Consider the following 20,363-nt stretch of genomic DNA (forward strand, 5'->3'; position numbering starts at 1 on the left):
ATTGCTTTACGATTATGCTCACTCGCAAAGTTAGTAACAGACACTCAGCATTTAGGGGTGGTAACTGAGAGGGTTAGAACAACGTAGGCATGTCGGACCATTTAAATGCCATTTTATGGACGTGCATAAATTAGCCATTGCAATCTTCTCATAGCATGAGAGCTCTCTGTATGTCAGGAGAGACACTGCGTTTGTGGCTGGTCAGATCTGACTTACAGTCAGGTGCATAAATATTGGGACTTTGACAGCATTTTCATATTTTGGCCTCTATTCACCACCACAATGGCTTTGAAATGAAACAAACAAGATGTGCTTTAACTGCAGACTTTCAGATTTAATTTGATGGTAATTACATCCAAATCAGGTGAACGGTGTAAGAATTTCAACGGTTTCTATATGTGCCTCCCACTTTTTAAGGGGCCAAAAGTAATGGCACAAACTAAACAATCCTAAATCTAACTTTCACTTTTTAATACTTTGTTGCAAATCCTTTGCAGGCAATTACAGCCTGAAGTCTCCACGCATAGACATCACCAGATGCTGGGTTTCATCCCTGGTGATGCTCTGCCAGGCCTCTACTGCACATGTCTTTAGTTCCTGCTTGTTCTTGGGGCATTTTCCCTTCAGTTTTGTCTTCATCAAGTGAAATGCATGCTCAATCGGATTCAGGTCAGGGGATTGACTTGGCCATTGCATAACATGCCACTTTTTAGCCTTAAAAAACTCTTTGGTTGCTTTTGCAGTATGCTTCGGCTCATTGTCCATCTGCACTGTGAAGCGCCGTCCAATGAGTTCTGAAGCATTTGACTGAATATGAGCATATAATATTGCCCGAAACACTTCAGAATTCATTCTGCTGCTTTTGTCAGCAGTCACATCATCAATAAATACAAGGGAACCAGTTCCATTGGCAGCCCACGCCACGACACTACCACCACCATGCTTCACTGATGAGGTGGTATGTTTTGGATCATGAGCAGTTCCTTTCCTTCTCCATACTCTTCTCTTACCATCACTCTGGTACAAGTTGATCTTTGTCTCATCTGTCCATAGGATGTTGTTCCAGAACTGTAATGGGTTTTTTAGATGTTTGGCAAACTCTAATCTGGTCTTCCTGTTTTTGTGGCTCACCAATGGTTTGCATCTTGTGGTGAACCCTCTATATTCACTCTTGTGAAGTCTTCTCTTGATTGTTGACTTTGACACATATACACCTACCTCCTGGAGAGTGTTCTTGATTTGGCCAACTGTTGTGAAGGGGTTTTTCTTCACCAGGGAAATAATTCTTCTGTCATCCACCTCAGTTGTTTTCCGTAGTCTTCCTGGTCTTTTGGTGTTGCTGAGCTCTCCGGTGCGTTCTTTCTTTTTAAGAATGTTGCAAAAAGTTGATTTGGCCACACCTAATGTTTTTGCTATCTCTCTGATGGGTGTGTTTTGATTTTTCAGCCTAATGATGGCTTGCTTCACTGATAGTGACAGCTCTTTGGATCTCATATTGAGAGTCGACAGCAACTGATTCCAAATGCAAATGTCACACCTAGAATCAACTCCAGACCTTTTACCTGCTTAATTGATAATGAAATAACGAGGGAATAGCCCACACCTGTCCATGAAATAGCTTTTGAGTTGATAGTCCCATTACTTTTGGCCCCTTAAAAAGTGGGAGGCACATATAGAAACCGTTGTAATTCCTACACCGTTCACCTGATTTGGATGTAATTACCCTCAAATTAAATCTGAAAGTCTGCAGTTAAAGCACATCTAGTTTCATTTCAAAGCCATTGTGGTGGTGAATAGAGGCCAAAATATGAAGATTCTGTCAATGTCCCAATATTTATGCACCTGACTGTACATGCTGCGTGACTGCCCAATGTGCGTCTATGTTACCGATGTTTACACTGTTGCACGTTGTTGGGCATTGTAACATTTCGCCAATTTGTAAATGTGATGACATATTTGTCCATGGACTTTGAAGCAAAATGTACCATTTCCAGGGGTATTGCAAGCTGAGCCCCTATAGATGCAAATGATAATGCACTGTTACTCTGCCTCACCGTCTCCCAGCCTCCCGACAATCAGCGGCTGCTGGCATCTCTCATGGAAAGCAAAGAAAAGAGGCATTGCTTTCAAGGGGCAAACCCGGTGCTGATTGGCTGGGAGTTGCAAGTCTGGAATCGAAATGTTGATATATTTGGCCATGGACGCTGAAGCAAAATGGACCATTTCCAAGGGGTGTTGCAATCTAAGCCCCTTTAGATGCAAAAGATAATGTACTGTTACTACTCCTCACCGTCTCACAACCTCCTACTGGCAGCTCTCGTGCAAAGCAGAGAAAAGAGGTGCTGATTGACTGGGAGTTGCAAGCCTGGAATCGATGTGTTGGAGACAGTAGTGAGGGAAGAGCGCCCCGTACAGTAGCAGACTCATGTGATGTGCCTCCCACGCGCCCTCCCTCATTGTCTAATAGCTACGTCACGTGGCCAATCAGGAGCCAAACTGGGCAGAACGTAAAGAGTGTCTGCACATGGCTAGGGTGCCGGATCCATGTGAGAGCACAGATCACCAGTAGTGCATGTGAATAGCAGCCAGCGGCGGTCACCCGGGTTACTACGCCGGCTCTGTGTTCTGGTAGTTTTCTTGACATTTTAGGATTAACTATACCAAAGCATTTATTATGTTTTTATGTTGTTTTTTTTTTCCATCAAATTTTATACAGTTTTATTCCAAATTCTATAATTTATTACTGATTGAAATCCATCACAAAAGAATCACATGAATATCTTAATTAGTCTTTGAGATATTGAAATTCAAAGAGCGTTCTGGACAAAGGGATTAAGCAATTATATATAGATAGATATATAAGATATCAGATACATTTTATCGATGTTTCTAATTATATTGTTTTTGTTTTCAGAAATGTAGACCTTTTTCATTGAGATCAATCAAGCACACTTAATATACTAAGTGCTAGCAGTAGCGCGGTCTTTTCTTTTATGTGGTTTTTGTTATTTTCATTAGTGTCAGATTAGCAATTGACACCTAGTGCCGCAGCATTGCTGAATCTGAGAGGCTATTTATTTATTTGTCTATATATTTATTCTTTATTTAGATATATCTGTGCCGTAGAAGCGCCAAGTGTAGACTGAGGCTGTCAGTGTTACTGATGAACCTAAGTTTATATATTTAGATATATATAGAGAGAGAGAGAGAGAGAGAGAGAGAGAGAGAGAGAGATTTTTCCTAGTGCATACCACTTTGGTCTTTTAGCCTGCAGTGTGAGGCTGTGGGCCCTTCCTTGTGGCACATAAAGCATTTGCTATTTGGACTTTTAAACTTAGTGTCCTTAGTATATAAGACAGATGTTCCAGCAATATTGTCCACAGGTATCCGTTCTTGGAATTGAAGCAGCTTTGCCCTTACGATATCAGTAGTATTTGACTCCAATGCCACTACCAGAAAATTTAATTCTGGGGTCAGATTCTGCAACATGGCCATAGCAACATCTTCGTTATCTACCTGTACTCCAACTGATGCCAATTGCTGTGTGATGGACAGCATCATATCAAAGTATTCATTCATGTCCTTACACCCACTTAGTTTAGTCCTGTACAAAGTGCATCTGAGGTTTATATTCCTCTTAAGACCCTTATCTTTGTATGCTGTTTGCAGGGCTACCAACATGTCTGTTGCAGACTCCTTCCCATTAATGATGGGAAAGATAGTTGCTATTCTGCAGAAAAGCCAATAGTTCCAATGGCTCTATCCATCTTTCAGGATTTGGGTTGTCTCCTGGATCTATTGTGACCTTCCACAGCTTCTCACGCTTTAAATGCATTTCTATAGTGAATTTCCAAGTAGAGTAGTTCTCTGAGCCTTTCAACTTTAAGAAGCTTGCGCTTGAAGTATACATTTGCACCTTAAATACAAAGTTTTTAATCCTGTTTAATGTGTCCTTCACAGCCGCAGTGTTGGGCCCGTAACCTATTGATGCCTACAAGTTGGTAGATGCATAGTAGATGCAAACAAGGAGGTTAGTCCACATCACGGAACCCGGAAGTGCAGCAGACTCCGTTTATTTACACAGGAGGAGACATAAGCCTGCTATTGAATGTTCACCTCTACATGACCACAAGCGCCATGTGCGCATGCGCGGAACCACGGAACCCGGAAGTGCGGCTTACGACCGCGTTTTTGCCACTGTTCAAAGGACCAATTACCTATAAATAGACGGTAAGGACACAGTAACAACCATTTGCCCTTGAAGAAGTCCCAAATAGGGATGAAACGCGTTGGGACAATACTGACACTTTTAAAGATTTATGTTATTTGCCACCATACAATTGTGTGGTAGTTGTTTTAGTGCATTCCCTTATTTCCAATTAAAACAAGTATTTTTAGTTATATTATGGCTTATTTGTGTGCTATACGATTATGGGCCTCTCACTCACATGCACCTAACTGATCGGGACGCAAGGAGGAGTCAGACCAGCAGACATCTACGCTGGGTAAGTAAGTTTCTACTTACCTATCACTACAATAGAGAGTCCCAAGACATCCTGATACTGCATTTCCTTATTCTCTAGGTGGCGTTGCTTACAGAGGAGGTGGCACCTACAGCATACAGTTCCCATCATCTCGCAAGGTTCCCACTGCAACACCCAGCCTACAGTTTTTGTCCACCTGTATTGGTCAGTTATACTGACATTAATTAATTCAAGTGTACAAGGATACACGGTCCCAGGTTCCGGTACACAATAAGGCTCCCATCACATCATTTTTTGTTCCTTAACATCCAGCCGACAGTTTTTGCCCACCTGTTACAGCCAGATGGACTGACGGTTTTAATCACATAAGATATTGTGTGTTTTCACATTTGGAATAATTCCCTGACTACCCTCAACTTCCAGCCTCAAGTTATTGCCCACCTGTTTAAATTCATTTATCTACACAAAAGACCACAAATAAAATACCACCACCATCAAAATATCAATAATTAGATCTTATATGGATTCACACACACATTCTTAAATTTTAATACTCCCCTACCACGGAGCGCTTTTCTCTTTTTTTTGTATTTATTGCTCTACACTTAAGACAATCATTCCCATGGCTATTTCTAAATCATTTGGGTTTGGACTCTCATCAGGATATACTGTAATTTTCCACAACCTTTCATGTTTTAATTGCAATTCCATAGCAAATGTTGTATAATTATCTGCACCTTTAAACTTGATAAAATCCATTATTGGTGTAGCTCCTGTGTGTATGCTTTTTACGGAAAAAAATATGCAGCTTTAGCTTCTCTGCTGACACACTGCACTAGAAACACCCTGTGCAGTCTACACTCTGTATTTTATAGCAGTCTGTGCTTGCATGTGCTTAAATGATGCCTGTGTGTGCTGCTGGCCATTCTAGTAACTTGAGGCCTGTAACTTGTGTACTTGGGCCCATAACTTGGTGGAATATGAGTGTGTACTGTGGTACAGTATGGCAGAGTTATTGTACCCACCAGCGGATGCCCTGAGACAACAAACAGCCCAGATCCTTAACCAATGAGGTGGTTTATTTATTACAGTTGCAGTACAGCCTTACTTACAGTTATATACACTGGTTATGGAGTGGAGCCAGTGGTGGACTGGAGCATGAAGGGCCCAAAGGGGCACGCAATAATAGAGGCCCACATAGTGGTGTGGCCAGTCACCGGAAGGGGTGTGGCCAGCTATAATGGGAGTATTTTATAGTCTTCTATTTTTATATATTAAAATAGAATACTATAAAATTCTCTCTCTCTTGGTATGGAGGGGCCAGGTGGATAGAATAAACAGCAGAGGGATAGTGTTTGGTATGAAAGGGTCAAGTGAATAGTGCAGATAGGTAGTGGTGAGTATGGAGGAGTCATGGAGGTAGTGCAGAGAGATAGTGTTTGGTAAGGAGGAGTCATGGAGATAGTGCAGATAGGTAGTGTTTGCTAAGGAGGAGTCATGGAGGTAGTGCAGTGAGATAGTGTTTGGTAAGGAGGAGTCATGGAGGTAGTGCAGAGAGATAGTGTTTGGTAAGGAGGAGTCATGGAGGTAGTGCAGTGAGATAGTGTTTGGTAAGGAGGAGTCATGGAGGTAGTGCAGAGAGATAGTGTTTGGTAAGGAGGAGTCATGGAGGTAGTGCAGTGAGATAGTGTTTGGTAAGGAGGAGTCATGGAGGTAGTGCAGTGAGATAGTGTTTGGTAAGGAGGAGTCATGGAGGTAGTGCAGTGAGATAGTGTTTGGTAAGGAGAGGTCAGGGAGGTAGTGCAGTGAGATAGTGTTTGGTAAGGAGGAGTCATGGAGGTAGTGCAGTGAGATAGTGTTTGGTAAGGAGGGGTGAGGGAGGTAGTGCCGAGAGATAGTGTTTGGTAAGGAGGAGTCATGGAGGTAGTGCAGTGAGATAGTGTTTGGTAAGGAGGAGTCATAGAGGTAGTGCAGTGAGATAGTGTTTGGTAAGGAGGGGTCAGGGAGGTAGTGCAGTGAGATAGTGTTTGGTAAGGAGGAGTCATGGAGGTAGTGCAGTGAGATAGTGTTTGGTAAGGAGGGGTCAGGGAGGTAGTGCAGTGAGATAGTGTTTGGTAAGGAGGAGTCATGGAGGTAGTGCACAGAGATAGTGTTTGGTAAGGAGGAGTCATGGAGGTAGTGCAGCGAGATAGTGTTTGGTAAGGAGGAGTCATGGAGGTAGTGCAGTGAGATAGTGTTTGGTAAGGAGGGGTCAGGGAGGTAGTGCAGTGAGATAGTGTTTGGTAAGGAGGGGTCAGGGAGGTAGTGCAGTAAGATAGTGTTTGGTAAGGAGGAGTCATGGAGGTAGTGCAGTGAGATAGTGTTTGGTAAGGAGGGGTCAGGGAGGTAGTGCAGTGAGATAGTGTTTGGTAAGGAGGAGTCATGGAGGTAGTGCAGAGAGATAGTGTTTGGTAAGGAGGAGTCATGGAGGTAGTTCAGAGAGATAGTGTTTGGTAAGAAGGTAGTGTAGTGAGAGAGTTTTTGGGCCGGAGGGGTCAGGAGAGTAGTGCAGATAGGTAGTGGTGAGTATGGAGGAGTCTGGTAGGTTGTGCAGTGAGATAGTGTTTGATAAGGAGGGGTCAGGGAGGTAGTGCAGAGAGATAGTGTTTGGTAAGGACAGGTCAGGGGATAGTGCAGCTAGGTAATGGTGAGTATGGAGTGGTCAGGGTAGGTAGTGGTAAGCATGGAGGAGTCAGAGAAGTAGTGGTAAGCCACCCAGTAACCCTTGCAATGCTGGTCAGTTGTGGGTAAATGAGACCACTACATATGTATTAACATTATGCCACACTGTAGTGCCCCCCATATTATGCTACAGTGTATTGCATTTACTCTATACCACATTGTAGTCCCCCCACATTATGCTACTGTAGTACTCACACATTATGCCATACTGTAGTACCCAGACATTATACCACTGTAGTGCCCACACATTATGCCACCTGTAGTGCCCGCACATTATGCCAACTGTAGTGCCCACAGCAGACTCGAAGCTCATGCAGCCGGCTGAGCAATAGGCAGAGCAGCCGTTACAGCCTCAAAATGAGTCACACCCATGAGACTGCGCTGCTGTTGGGTCACAGGTGCATGTGATGGGCTCATCCAATCAGAGCTCAGAACATGCTCCTCTGACCCCTCTGCAGAGACTACTGGGATGTATTACCCAGTAGTGCACTGCAGTTCTGAGTCTGAGTGCAGTGTGCTCCAGTCCACTGCATGTAGCTGCAAGCCGGGTGAGTCACAGCCTTGATGACTGTCCAGCAAGTAGCTGCACTGCACTTTCTACAAACAAATTGTGCCATAGCCACGGCCTCCCATGATAGAGGGCATGGCTACAAATCACCAGGGCCCACCGGGGTTTTCACCGAATCCCCGGCGGCCCAGTCCGAGCCTGAATGGAGCAAGGTGGTATATAGCTCACCAGCTAGTAACTGTATGCAGGTAGTGGGTAGCAGTGCAGCATCTCAGGAAAGCAGGTTGGTACTGGCAGTATATTGTAGGTCTCACAGAGCTAAGTGGAAAATGTCTCTTCCATTGTGGTGCTCTAACACAGTGACAAGATGGCGACAGTGCATGAGCAGTACTAGGTCCGGCAGCCATCTTGGTTAGGGAGTGAAACCTCCCGGTAGGATCAAATATGGAGTCTGTGCAGTAGCGCTCTCCATCTTCAACATGCTCTGTATATAATATATAAAACTGTTAATACATATAGCAGGTAAAATAAATGTTGAACACATCAACATTTTTCTCAGTAAATATATTTGTAATGGGGCTATCGTAATGAAATATTCACCAAATGTCGGCAACAACCCATGCAATCCACACATGCAAAGAAATCAAACCATAGATGTCCATAAATTAGTTATGTGTAATAATGTGAAATGACACATGGAAAAAGTATTGAACAGGCTTACTGAAATTTATTTAATACTTCGTACAAAAACCTTCGCTGGTAATGACAGCTTCAAGATGCCTCCTGTATGGAGAAACTAGTCGCATACATTGCTCAGGTGTAACTTTGGCCCATTCTTCCACACAAACAGTCTTCAAATATTGAAGGTTCCATGGGCCTCTTCTATGAACTCTGGGCCTGATTCAGACCCGCTCGCGAGCGCTCGCAAGCGGGTCGATGGTGCCCTAGTGCGCATGCGCATGACGGAGGGAGAAGCAGTCGCTCCAGGTCTCACACCAATGGGGGCGTGCTGTCGATGTTGATTGACAGCACGCCCCCTTTGGTGGGCGTGCCGGGGGCGTGGCTGCCAGACGGAGGCGCTCCCATGGGAACGCCTACCGTCTGGGTCCGGCCCCACTGACATCACTAGTGATGTCAGTGGGAGTGATTTTGGCTCTGATAGAGCCAAAATCACTCCAGGGCTTGCGGTCACCGAGACCCTACCGCAGGATCTCGTCGCAAGCCCGATGGTCGCGATGGTCTTGACCATCGCGACCATCATCATGGACGCTCGCATAAGCTGTGGGTGGTAACCCACAGCTATGCGAGCGTCCAAGAGGTAGGAGGGCCCTGATTCAGAGCGAGCGCTCTGGTCAGAGCGTCTGGCTCTGAATCAGGCCCTCTGATCTTTAGTTCTTTCCATAGATTTTCAATTGGATTCAAGTCAGGTTAGTGGCTGGGCCATTCTAGCAGCTTTATTTTCTTTCTCTGAAACCAGTTATTGTATCCGCTGTATATAAAGCTACACTGACCTCCAATAATCTCACAGTAACAAATGCATGTCAAAACTCTTTGCATCTGATTTGTGTTTTCACTCATATTTTTTACCATTATTAAAAAAAATGAAAACACAATGTCAGTGCATACCTAACCTAAATCAGTCAGGTCATAGGGTTTATAACACACGACTCTGTCCTCGGGAAGAAGCACATCTTCATCTTCATCAGTGTATTAGGGACATATGTCTATGGATGGTTTGAGTATGTTCAGCTTTTTATTATTAAAATACAAATAGTCATTGAACAGCATGAAATGAATATACATGGGATAGCTCTGGCTTTGTCTGTAATTGTTCCGTCTGTTATTATTTGAAAGGAGTGAGGGTTAAAAATATTTTACTTTGAACCCATATAAAAGTTGATATGTGTAATGTATGTGCATATGTTTCTGTCCCCCATATTTTACATGGAGGGATTTTTATTCAACAATTAAGAAACATGTAAGAAATATTTTTTTTGAGTATTTAATATATTTCCAGACTCCAACTTTTGCTATGACCTTAGTTTGTGCAATTTTTTTTGCACCACGATATTTATATGAAATTTACAAAACAAGATGGTTAAGTGTGTTTGATAGGATTAATATGGTGCATAAAGATATTCCGTAATATTTATATCATCTTAAAAGATTAATATGATAATTTGTAATGTCTCAGGTCTAAATATGTGGTAAGGAGGAATTTGTAATAAATTCTCTTTGTGTTCATGTGTTCAGCCTGTATAAGATCGTATCTACTTGTTATTTGCCTCTAAACTCGGAATAGTAAGTGTAGCACAACCGCTATGCTCTCACGAGCGGGTCGATGTTTGGCCACTGCGCATGCCGCAGCCGGCTCCAACGTGCGCATCCGCGAGACCCGGCTAGAGACGGGCGCTCTGTCGCTACGGGTCTCGCACCAAAGCGGGGCAGCTGTCGATTTTGATTGACAGCTTGCCCCGTTTTGGAGGCGGGCAGGGGGGTGGCTGGCCAAACGGAGGCGTTCCCGAAGGAACGCCTGCCGTTTGGGGGCAGCCCCACTGACATCACGAGTGATTTCAGTGGGTAAGCTTCGGGCTCTAATAGAGCCGAAAGCTCACTGGGGCTTGCGGGAAGGAGACCCTACCACAAGGATCTCGTCGCAAGCCCCGATGGTCGCGACCATCACCTGGCCACTCGCAATAGCTGTGGGTGGTCACCCACAGCTAAGCGAGCGGCCAGGAGGCCGCACAAAAAAACAAAAATGCCCTGATTCAGAGCGAGCACACTTTCAGAGCGTCCAGCTCTGAATCAGGCCCTCTGTTCCATTTTAAGCACTGTTGAAGCAAGAGGCAGGAACTCCCTCTTGTCGACTTTCTAGACTAAAGCTGGCCACACACAGCGATATTTTACCCGATCTGGCTGATTCCGACACATTGGAATGACAGATCGTGTAAAATATGGCCAAATTGAGAGTAAATCGTGAGTCCCCACCCACGATCACGATGCAATGCGCGTCCCCGCTGGTCGCACATCGCATCGAGCAGTAGGGCAGATCTGACAATCTGGGACACAATGCACTGGAAAAAAAAAAAAAGTTAAGATGCAAGATAGATCTTAAGTCAGATTGGATGCTTTTTACTCCAAATCGTGTGTAGAGCTGCCGGGGGAGAGTTCAGGGGAAATCGCACACATGTGCAGATCGCTACATGTGTGGGCACCTTAAGGGCAAGGCCGGATTAAGGGGGGGCGACAGGGGCGGTCGTCCCGGAGCCCCCACACACAGAGGGGCCCCCACCTCAGGGGCATGCTGGAAGGGGTTTCTGAGTAGCTAGAAACCCACCCTGACGGACCAATTCCACCATGCTACTGTGGCAGGAGGGGGCAGACCCAATACGACAAGCCCTGCCCCCAAATGACCCGGGAATCGCTGCATTTAAGTGTGTATATGTACTGTTTTATTGTGTGTGTATATATATATATATATATATGTGTATGTATGTGTTAATGTGTATATATGTGTTAGTGTGTGGGTCTACTGCTGTGTGTGTATGTATTTATGTGTGTGTATACTGTATATGTGTGTGTATGTGTTTATGTGTGTATATGTGTTAGTATGTATGTATGTGTTTGTGTGTGTATACTGTATATGTGTATATTATATATAAATATTATATACGTTTGCTCTCTCTCTCTCTATATATATATATATATATATGTATATATATATATATATATATATATATATATATATATATATATATTATATATAAAATGTAGACCCCCCTGCCCCTGCCCACACAGGGTTGGGGTGTCCCTGCGGAGAGCAGGTGTCCAGTGTCCCCTGTTCCCGGATGGGGGCTGAGCTGCTGCTGATCTGTGTTGCGAAAGCAGCAGCACAGTCAGCGCTGCCGCATAGAGCGCATCAGTATCACGTGACACATCCTATCCACGATGCTGATCACTGATGTCGGGCCTCAGTAGCCACTCTGCGCTCTATGCAGCAGCGCTGACTGTGCTGCTGCATTGACAACACAGAGCCAGAAAGTAAGTAATCAGGGAGGGTGGGGGTAGGCTCCGTGTGGCGGAGGAGGGAGGGTAGGCGCCGTGTGGCTTGGTGGGGGCCCCCACAACTTAGCTGCCCCAGGGCCCCCACAAGCCTTAATCCGGCCCTGACTAAGGGCCTGATTCAGCTTGAGTCGCAACTGCTAATACGCACGCAACCGGCCGATTGTTGCGTGCTGCGCATGCATCGTAGTGCGCGTGTGCGAACCGGCCACTGCAATCGAGACTGAGATAGCAGTGACAACGCAGACCCATCACAGAGTGATTGACAGGAAGTACCGTTTCGGGGTGATGACGGGAGTGGTGGTCAGCGAAACACAGGTGTGCCAGTGCATTTGAAGGCCATTGAATACGTATGCATAAATTATCCACTGCGATGCCTGACACATGCTTGAGGACTCATAGTGTGTGCTGAAGTTAGCAATTCCTGATTAAGGTCTGACCTTGTGCAAGTGTGCGTGAGGCTGCAATGGTACCTATGGTTTTGCAGTCTTGCTAAGGATTACGGATGTGTGTAAGGTAAAGTGGGCGTCCTAATGTTGTGCTGTGGCGGCATAGCGATCGCAATGGATTAGCATACTAATCCATTGCCTGTGTAATCGCTATTGCATTCACAGTTGCGCTTGGTAGTAAATCAGGCCCTAAGTTTGAGAGCTGGAGCGTCTCTTGGCAGCAGTATTCCCCTTCAGGTACCTTGCAAGCTGCAGTCAGGTACCCTGAGGGCAGCAACCGTGCCACCCTCCCTTGCACTCTGGGTGGCAGCATCAGTCATAATACCCTCCTTCACAACAAAACCTGTTAAAAATAATTAAGTTATGTTCCTCTTATAAGACTGAAAAATGCCATTCATAGACATGGTTCATTAATATTGGGGTCGCTAAAGCACCCACAGAGTTGGCATCGACACTGTACAACTCTTTCCAACTTTCTTATTGTGCAGCGCTGCAAAACTTGTTCATTCCATATAAAAGAAAACATAACTAAAATTATATTTTTTAAGGTTTGTGTTATGAAGTCAAAAGACTAAAAACAAACAAATTAGATATTATAGTAAGTAAAGAAAAATTTAGTTGGACTAACATTTCATCTTTGCGATCGAAGACACGAAAATCTTGTATTACTGTTGGATAATGTCATTTTATAACCCCAGAAATATGTTGATATTTCAATAGAAATGTCTCCATGGTGGCATTCTGGATTTAATCAGGCCCCGTAGGAGAACCATATACTGTATAAAATTACCATTGTTCTGTGAATGGAAATGTCAGAGAATTCTCATTATTTTAGAGTCATGTTCTGCCTGATGTATTCCAATACATCTCTGTTGTCATTAATGACTTGAGGGAAAAGTCTCACAATAAACTGTTGTTCTGTTTACTAATAGTCATAAAGTGTAAATTTGTGGAATATAAAACAATATATACAATTAAAATATATTTTTATTAATGGAACGGATCTGTAATTTCCTTGTAAAATAATACAGATGTATACTAAACATCATCTGTAAATTATAGATAGAACAGAGGAAGGAAGGTGAGATATCTTCCTTTTTACACTAATAGAATGACTGTTGACCTTGTTTCCTCCCTGTTAATGACAAAATCAACCAAATGGTGGATACTGTCAGCTCTATCCACAAAGTTTAGTATTACAGTCCAGTAAGTAAGCATTCTAACTCTTCATAACCATTAAAGAAACTGAGGTATGTATTAGCTCAATTTGACATAAGAGAGAGGAGCAATAAAGAAAAAAACAGATGATTGACACTTGGCGAGTGCGGTGTGCAGGCTCCTCAAGCCAAAAATGACTAGATGTATATAAATACGAACAAATATACGTTTAGGGACTGTTTTTGGGACAAATATACGTTTAGGGACTGTTTATGAACTATGGAGACAAAATACATGTTTATTAGAATTTGCACAGGCTCCTCCGTCAAGTACAAAATGACTATATGTGCGTGTGTGTGTATATATATATATATATATATATATATATATACACACACACACTGTTATATATATATATATATATATATATATATATAAAAACAGTGCCTTGAAAAAGTATTCACCCCCTTGGCTTTTTACCTTTTTTGTTACATTACAACCTGTGATTTATTTGTTCTTTTAATCTGAATTTTATGTGATGGATCTGCACAAAATAGTCTAATTTGGTGAAGTGAAATGAGAAAAGTATATATAAAAAAGCATCTTTATAAATAAAATTCTGAAAATTGACATGTGCATATGTGATCATGCCCTTTGCTATGAAGCCCCTCAAAAGTTCTGATGCAACCAATTACCTTCAGAAGTCACATATTTAGTGAAATGAAGTCCACCTGTGTGAAATCTAAGTGTCACATGATCTGTCAGTATAAACACACCTTTTCTGAAAGGCCACAGAGGCTGTAACACCACTAACCAAGAGGCATCACACCATGAAGACCAAGGAGCTCTCCAAACAAGTCAGGGACAAAGTTGTTGAGAAGTACAATTCTGGGTTGGGTTATAAAAAAATATCCAAATCTTTGATGATCCCCCGGAGCACCATCAAATCCATCATCATCAAATGGAAAGAACATGGTACCACAACAAACCTGCCAAGAGAGGGCCGTCCACCAAAACTCACAGACCGGGCAAGGAGGGAATTAATCAGAGAGGTAGCACAGAGACCAAAGTTAACCCTGAAGGAGCTGCAGAGTTCCACAGCAGAGACTGGTGTGTCTGTGCATGTGACCACAATAAGCCGTACACTCCATAGAGCTGGGCTTTATGGAAGAGTGGCCAGAAAAAAGCCATTACTTAGTGATAAAAATAAGACATAATTTGAGTTTGCGAAAAGGCATGTGGGGGACTCCCCAAATGTATGGAGGAAGGTGCTCTGTTCAGATAAGACTAAAATGTAACTTTTCGGCCACCAAGGAAATGCTGTCTGGCGCAAACCCAACACATCCTATCACCCCAAGAACACTATCCCCACAGTGAAACATGGTGGTGGAAGCATCATGCTGTGGGGATATTTTTCAGCAGCAGGGACTGGGAAACTGATTCGAGTCAAGGGAAAGATGGATGGTGCTAAATACGGGGATATTCCTGTTTCAGTCTGCCTGTGATTTGAGACTTTGACGGTGGTTCACCTTCCAGCAGGACAATGACCCGAAGCATACTGCTAAAGCAACACTCGAGTGGTTTAAGGGGAAACATTTAAATGTGTTGGAATGGCCTAGTAAAAGCCCAGATCTCAATCCAATTGAGAATCTGTGGTCAGACTTGAAGATTGTTGTTCACAAGTGGAAACCATCCAACATGAAGGAGCCGGATCAGTTTTGCCTTGAGGAATAGGCAAAAATCCCAGGGGCAAGATGTGGCAAGCTCATAGAGACTTATCCAAAGTGCCTTGCAGCTGTAATTGCCACAAAAGGTGGCTCGACAAAGTACTGACTTTAAAGGGGTGAATACTTATGCACGCTGAAGTTTTCTGTTATGTTGTCCTAAATGTTGTTTGATTCACAATATAAAAAAAGCACAACTTCACAGTTGTAGGCATGTTTTGTGAATTAAATGATGCACACCTTCAAACAATCCATTTCAATTCCAGGTTTTGAGGCTACAAAACATGAAAAATGCAAAGGAGGTGAATACTTTTGCAAGACACTGTATATACATACATGTACACACACATTACTGTGCAAAAGTTTTAGGCAGGTGTGGAAAAAATGCTGCAAAGTAAGAATGCTTTAAAAAATAGAAGTGTTAATGGTTTATTTTTAACAAAATGAACAGTAGAGAAATCTAAATCAAACCAATATTCGGTGTGACCACCCTTTGCCTACAAAACAGCATCCATTTTTCTAGGTCCACTTGCACAAAGTCAGGGATTTTGTAGTATTATAGTCAGGTCTATGATTAACCAATTATACCAATCAGGTGATAATGATCATCATTTTCATATGTAGGTTGAAACACCATCATTAACTGAACATCTGTGTAGGAGGCTTAAAACTGGGTGAGAAACAGCCAAATTCTAATACAAAGGTGAGGTTGTGGAAGACAGTTTCATGTCACAGGTCATACACCATGGAAAGACTGAGCACAGCAACAAGACACAAGGAAGTTATACTGTATCAGTAAGGTCTCTACCCGGCAAATATTTCAAAGCAGACTGGGGTTTCAAGATGTGCTGTTCAAGCTCTTTTGAAGAAGCACAAAGAAATGGGCAACGTTGAGGACCGTAAACACAGTAGTTGGCCAAGGAAACTTTGTGCATCAGATGAAAGACACATCTTGCTTACTTCCCTTCGAAATCGTAAGATGTCCAGCAGTGCCATCAGCTCAGAACTGGCAGAAACCAGTGGGACCCAGGTACCCTCATCTACTGTGCAGAGAAGTCTGGCCAGAAGTGATCTTCATGGAAGAATTAAATCCGAAAACACATACCTTCGAAGTGGAAACAAGGCCAAGAGACTCAACTATGCACAAAAACAGAAAAATGTCAGCAGGTGCTCTGGACTGATGAGTCAAAATTTTAAATATTTGGCTGTAACAGAAGGCAGTTTGTTTGCCGAAGGGCTTAAGAGCTGTACGATAATGAGTGTCTGCAGGCAACAGTGAAGTATGGTGGAAGTTTCTTGCAAGTTTGGGGCTGCATTTCAGCAAATGGAGTTGGGAATTTGTGTCCTCAATGCTGAGAAATACAGGTAGGTACTTATCTATCATGCAATACCATAAGGCAGGCATCTGACTGGCTCCAAATATATTCTGCAGCAGGACAACTACCCCAAACATGCAGCCAATGTCATTAAGGACTATCTTCAGCATAAAGAAGAACAGGGAGTCCTGTGTCAGACTAGTATTTGTTTGTGAACCCGGTGTCTGATATTCATCTGTGTTGGTGTCTGGAGACATGTACAGAAAGCTGGCAGGCCTAAGGAGACCTCCTGGCATGTAGTGAAGAACACTTCCGTGACTGGGAATAGAACACGGGTCTTGGTGGAGAGATGCCTGATCGTACCCACTAGACCACCAGGGACGTCGGTGTTGAAGACAAGTTGTTATGTGCAATCAGGGGAGAGTGTGGCAGTAGATTGACCAGGCTGATACTGGATTAATACTGTAGATATATAATTAAAACAGTGTTCTTACTGTAACCGGAATGCTGGAGTGGTAGATCTTGGCAACATATTCACCAGGCTGAAACTGGGTTGTCGGTGTAGTCCAGGATCCAGGAGCACTCAGATGGTAGAAGGACTGGATGCAGACAAAACACCGGAAAGGGTAGTATGTGATGCTACCAGGAATGGCACCAAATGGAGCAGGAACCAGGAACACTCACCATGTAGTGAGAATGGTATACACAGGTGAGTTGTAGGTTCGGATAACAGGATCAGGTAGGTAGTCACTGTGCAACTAGTGGGATAGCTGTCTCTGGCATAGACAGAACCAGACTCAGACCGGACACCGGAATGGATAGTGGATAATGATACCAGGGACGGCATCAATGATGCAGGAACCAGGTACACTCACCATGTAATGAGAATGGTATACACAGGCAAGTGGCAGGTTCGGATATCAGGAACAGGCTGAGATACTCCGTGCAGCCAGCGGAACAGCTGCACCACGTGTAGATCACTTGCAGGAGTCCATTTAACAGAAGGAAGCAAAACTGCACAAACCGGATTCAAGTAAGCAACAGGAGCTCAGTATAGCTCACTCAGTAGGAACTGAGATTAGACATTGTACTGGCAACTAGGTTGAGTCAGCAGCTGGGATATATACCCCTTGGTTACCTGGGATAGGCTGAGCAGAGACAGGTGGTACGGTGAGGCTCAGGCTATCACTTGATTGGCAGTTGCAGACAGGTGATCGGGACTTGTCACTGCAGTACTCTGTAGCAGGCCTAGATCTTGCTTGAGGCCTAGCAGGCCGAGAAACACTGAAGACTGTGCATCTGGGATGTGATAGAGAACGCTGGCAAAATCGGTAAGTGACCCGGCGGCAGGGGAAACAGACCCAGGTTGTGACATCCTGGAAGTGATGATATGGTCTCCACAGAGCCCTGATCTCAACATCGAGTCTGTCTGGGATTACATACTGTAAAGAGACAGAAGGATTTGACCAAGCCTGCATCCACAGAAGATCTGTGGTTGGTTCTCCAAGATGTTTGGAACAACCTCCCTGCTGAATTCCTTCCATAACTGTGTGCAAGTGTACCTAGCAAAATTTATGCTGTTTTGAAGGCAAACGGTGGTATATATCAGTGACGTGCGGTGAGGTCAATGGCTGTGGAGTTACACATAGAGATGGGTCTGAGTGCTGTAAGCCTGCCTTACCCCCTACTCATTGTAACTCTCCCCTCACTACACTAAGCTTCAGTGTCCATTGATTCTCCTACCTGTATGCCTCTATTAGCTCTCTTTCTGTGCAGCTTACTGCCCATGGTATGGTCCTGCCCCCAGCTGTGCAAGCAGTGTCTGACTATACAGAAGTGAGGCTGAGCTGTTTCTGCCTCATCTCTTGTCTTTCTGCAGTCTCAGGGAGCTCCACAAAGCTGGTTAGTGTTAACTATAAAAATTATCGCAATAAACAAAGAAGATGTTTATAAGTTCTAAATATCTTATTTGTATTATTCTAATCATTTTTATATCAAATCTCAGGAGTATGACACATGTGCAAAAGTTTTAGGCAGGTGTGGAAAAAAAATGGAAGGGTTAATAGTTGATTTTTTATCAATTAACAAAATGCAAAGTGAATGAACAGAAGAGAAATATAAATCAAATCAATATTTGGTGTGACCACCCTTCATCTTTTAAGCATAAGGCTTTCTTTACGGTTTCTGTAAGTGCCATGTACTCCGCTTCAGTGGTGGTCTACCAAAAAAATGCCTGAGTATGCCACTGGGAAAGAAACTGGTGATAGTCTAGCACCTCCACCAAGGTGGCCATTATGCGAAAAGCTCATGGAAGTGGGGCACAAGTAGAGGAATATAGCCTAGTTGGCAAAAAGCCTAGTGCACAATTATAGGACCTGGCTAGTTTATGGCATTGTTGCTAAATTGGGTCTTGGGAGCCTCACCATCTTCTTTCTGGTCCCGTTCTTGCTTGGTCTTCTACTATTGACCCCACTGGTCTTTAGCTTGACAGCAAAGGGGCACGTTTATTTTTTTTTTTGCAAAGAGTGACCTTAAAACTAGAATTTAGGCATCTATAGTCTTTCTAGGTCACTTGTCTTCTTACTTGAGCGTTCTTGCCTCTACTCTGCCTTCTTCATCTCAGTAAGTATTCCTGAATGTTTACAGATAGTCTGATGGCCATCAGCATACTGCTCACCACTCGCTCTGGCTAATATAAGTCAGTTAGTGATGCAGCAAGTCCAGATCGGCTTGCAGAGGCCCCAAAGCTCAGAAGGCTAGCAGCGAGCTCTGATTGGCTCACCGTCTTAACCTCTCATTGGATAGCTTTCTGATGGCAGAATGCAGCTTGCTGTCGGTTGCATTTTCAAAACACCTGGAGAGCCAAGGCAGAAGATGGCAGAAGACAGAGGTAAAAGAAAGAAAGTTAGATTGACAATCCTTAAGATGCTAGAAAGTTGCCTCTTGTGTCAGGAGTATTTCAGCGAAGATGATGGAAGATGTAGAGTGTTCCAGAGGTATCTGTCATTGACAAAGCACTTTCACTTACAACACCCACCAAGCAAAACTGGGGTTTACTATTATATAGCTGGTTTATACTAAAATAATAAAATATGACTCACTGAACACCAGAAATACGATGTCAACTCTTTACATAAGAAGATTCTTTAATGCAATGATTTCCCTAAGTATCTGATTACAGTATCCCATCCATTCATAAGTGATGTAAAATCATGTATATCTATTGCACATACTGTAAGTACGTAGTCATTGCACTGTCTGATCCCAGTGTTCTTATTATACTTTTACCAGTAGATGGAGCTGCCATATTGAGGTGTTGCATGTATTTTTATATATTTATTTATTTTGCAGTTTCATACATTACCGACCATAGAGGAAGCACCAGTACAGGAGATGGAGAACATTAAGAAGGGGTTTGTGTTCTGTTTTGCAAGCAGTGTGAAATGAATGTCGCAGCTTTAGGCTTTCTGTGCCTCAAAGCAAATATAAACTGCCTTGGCAAGAACACTAGGACTTTACCTGTACCCTGTGCTATGATATCTCATTTTCTTCTCATCAGGTAAGATTACACAGTGCCTTTCTCCTCTTAGCATCTTGCTTTGTAACACATGGTCTGTTGCTCCTCGCATGCATTACAGAAAATCATTACCATTGTCATTTCTAATCACCTGATATTTATAGCTTTCTAAGCCGTAATCCACTGTGTACCTGCACGGTATCTGTTGCAAGTTAGGCAGATGAATTCTGCCTGTTTCTCTTTCACTGTTGCTTATGACAATCTTGTAATCAGCATATAATTATATATACTTCTTTATCGTTTGCTAGCCATGAGGGAAGAGAATGTGGACTTCATCTGGTTTCTGTCTGCTCTCTCAATGCAACACACTAATCACAGATCAAGATCAGATCTGTTATTGGAAGCCAGTGTTTATTGGAAACTG

The sequence above is a fragment of the Taudactylus pleione genome, unplaced genomic scaffold (genome assembly GCF_031769625.1).
Source record: "Taudactylus pleione unplaced genomic scaffold, aTauple2 ptg000156l, whole genome shotgun sequence".
Taxonomy (NCBI): Eukaryota; Metazoa; Chordata; class Amphibia; order Anura; family Myobatrachidae; genus Taudactylus; species Taudactylus pleione.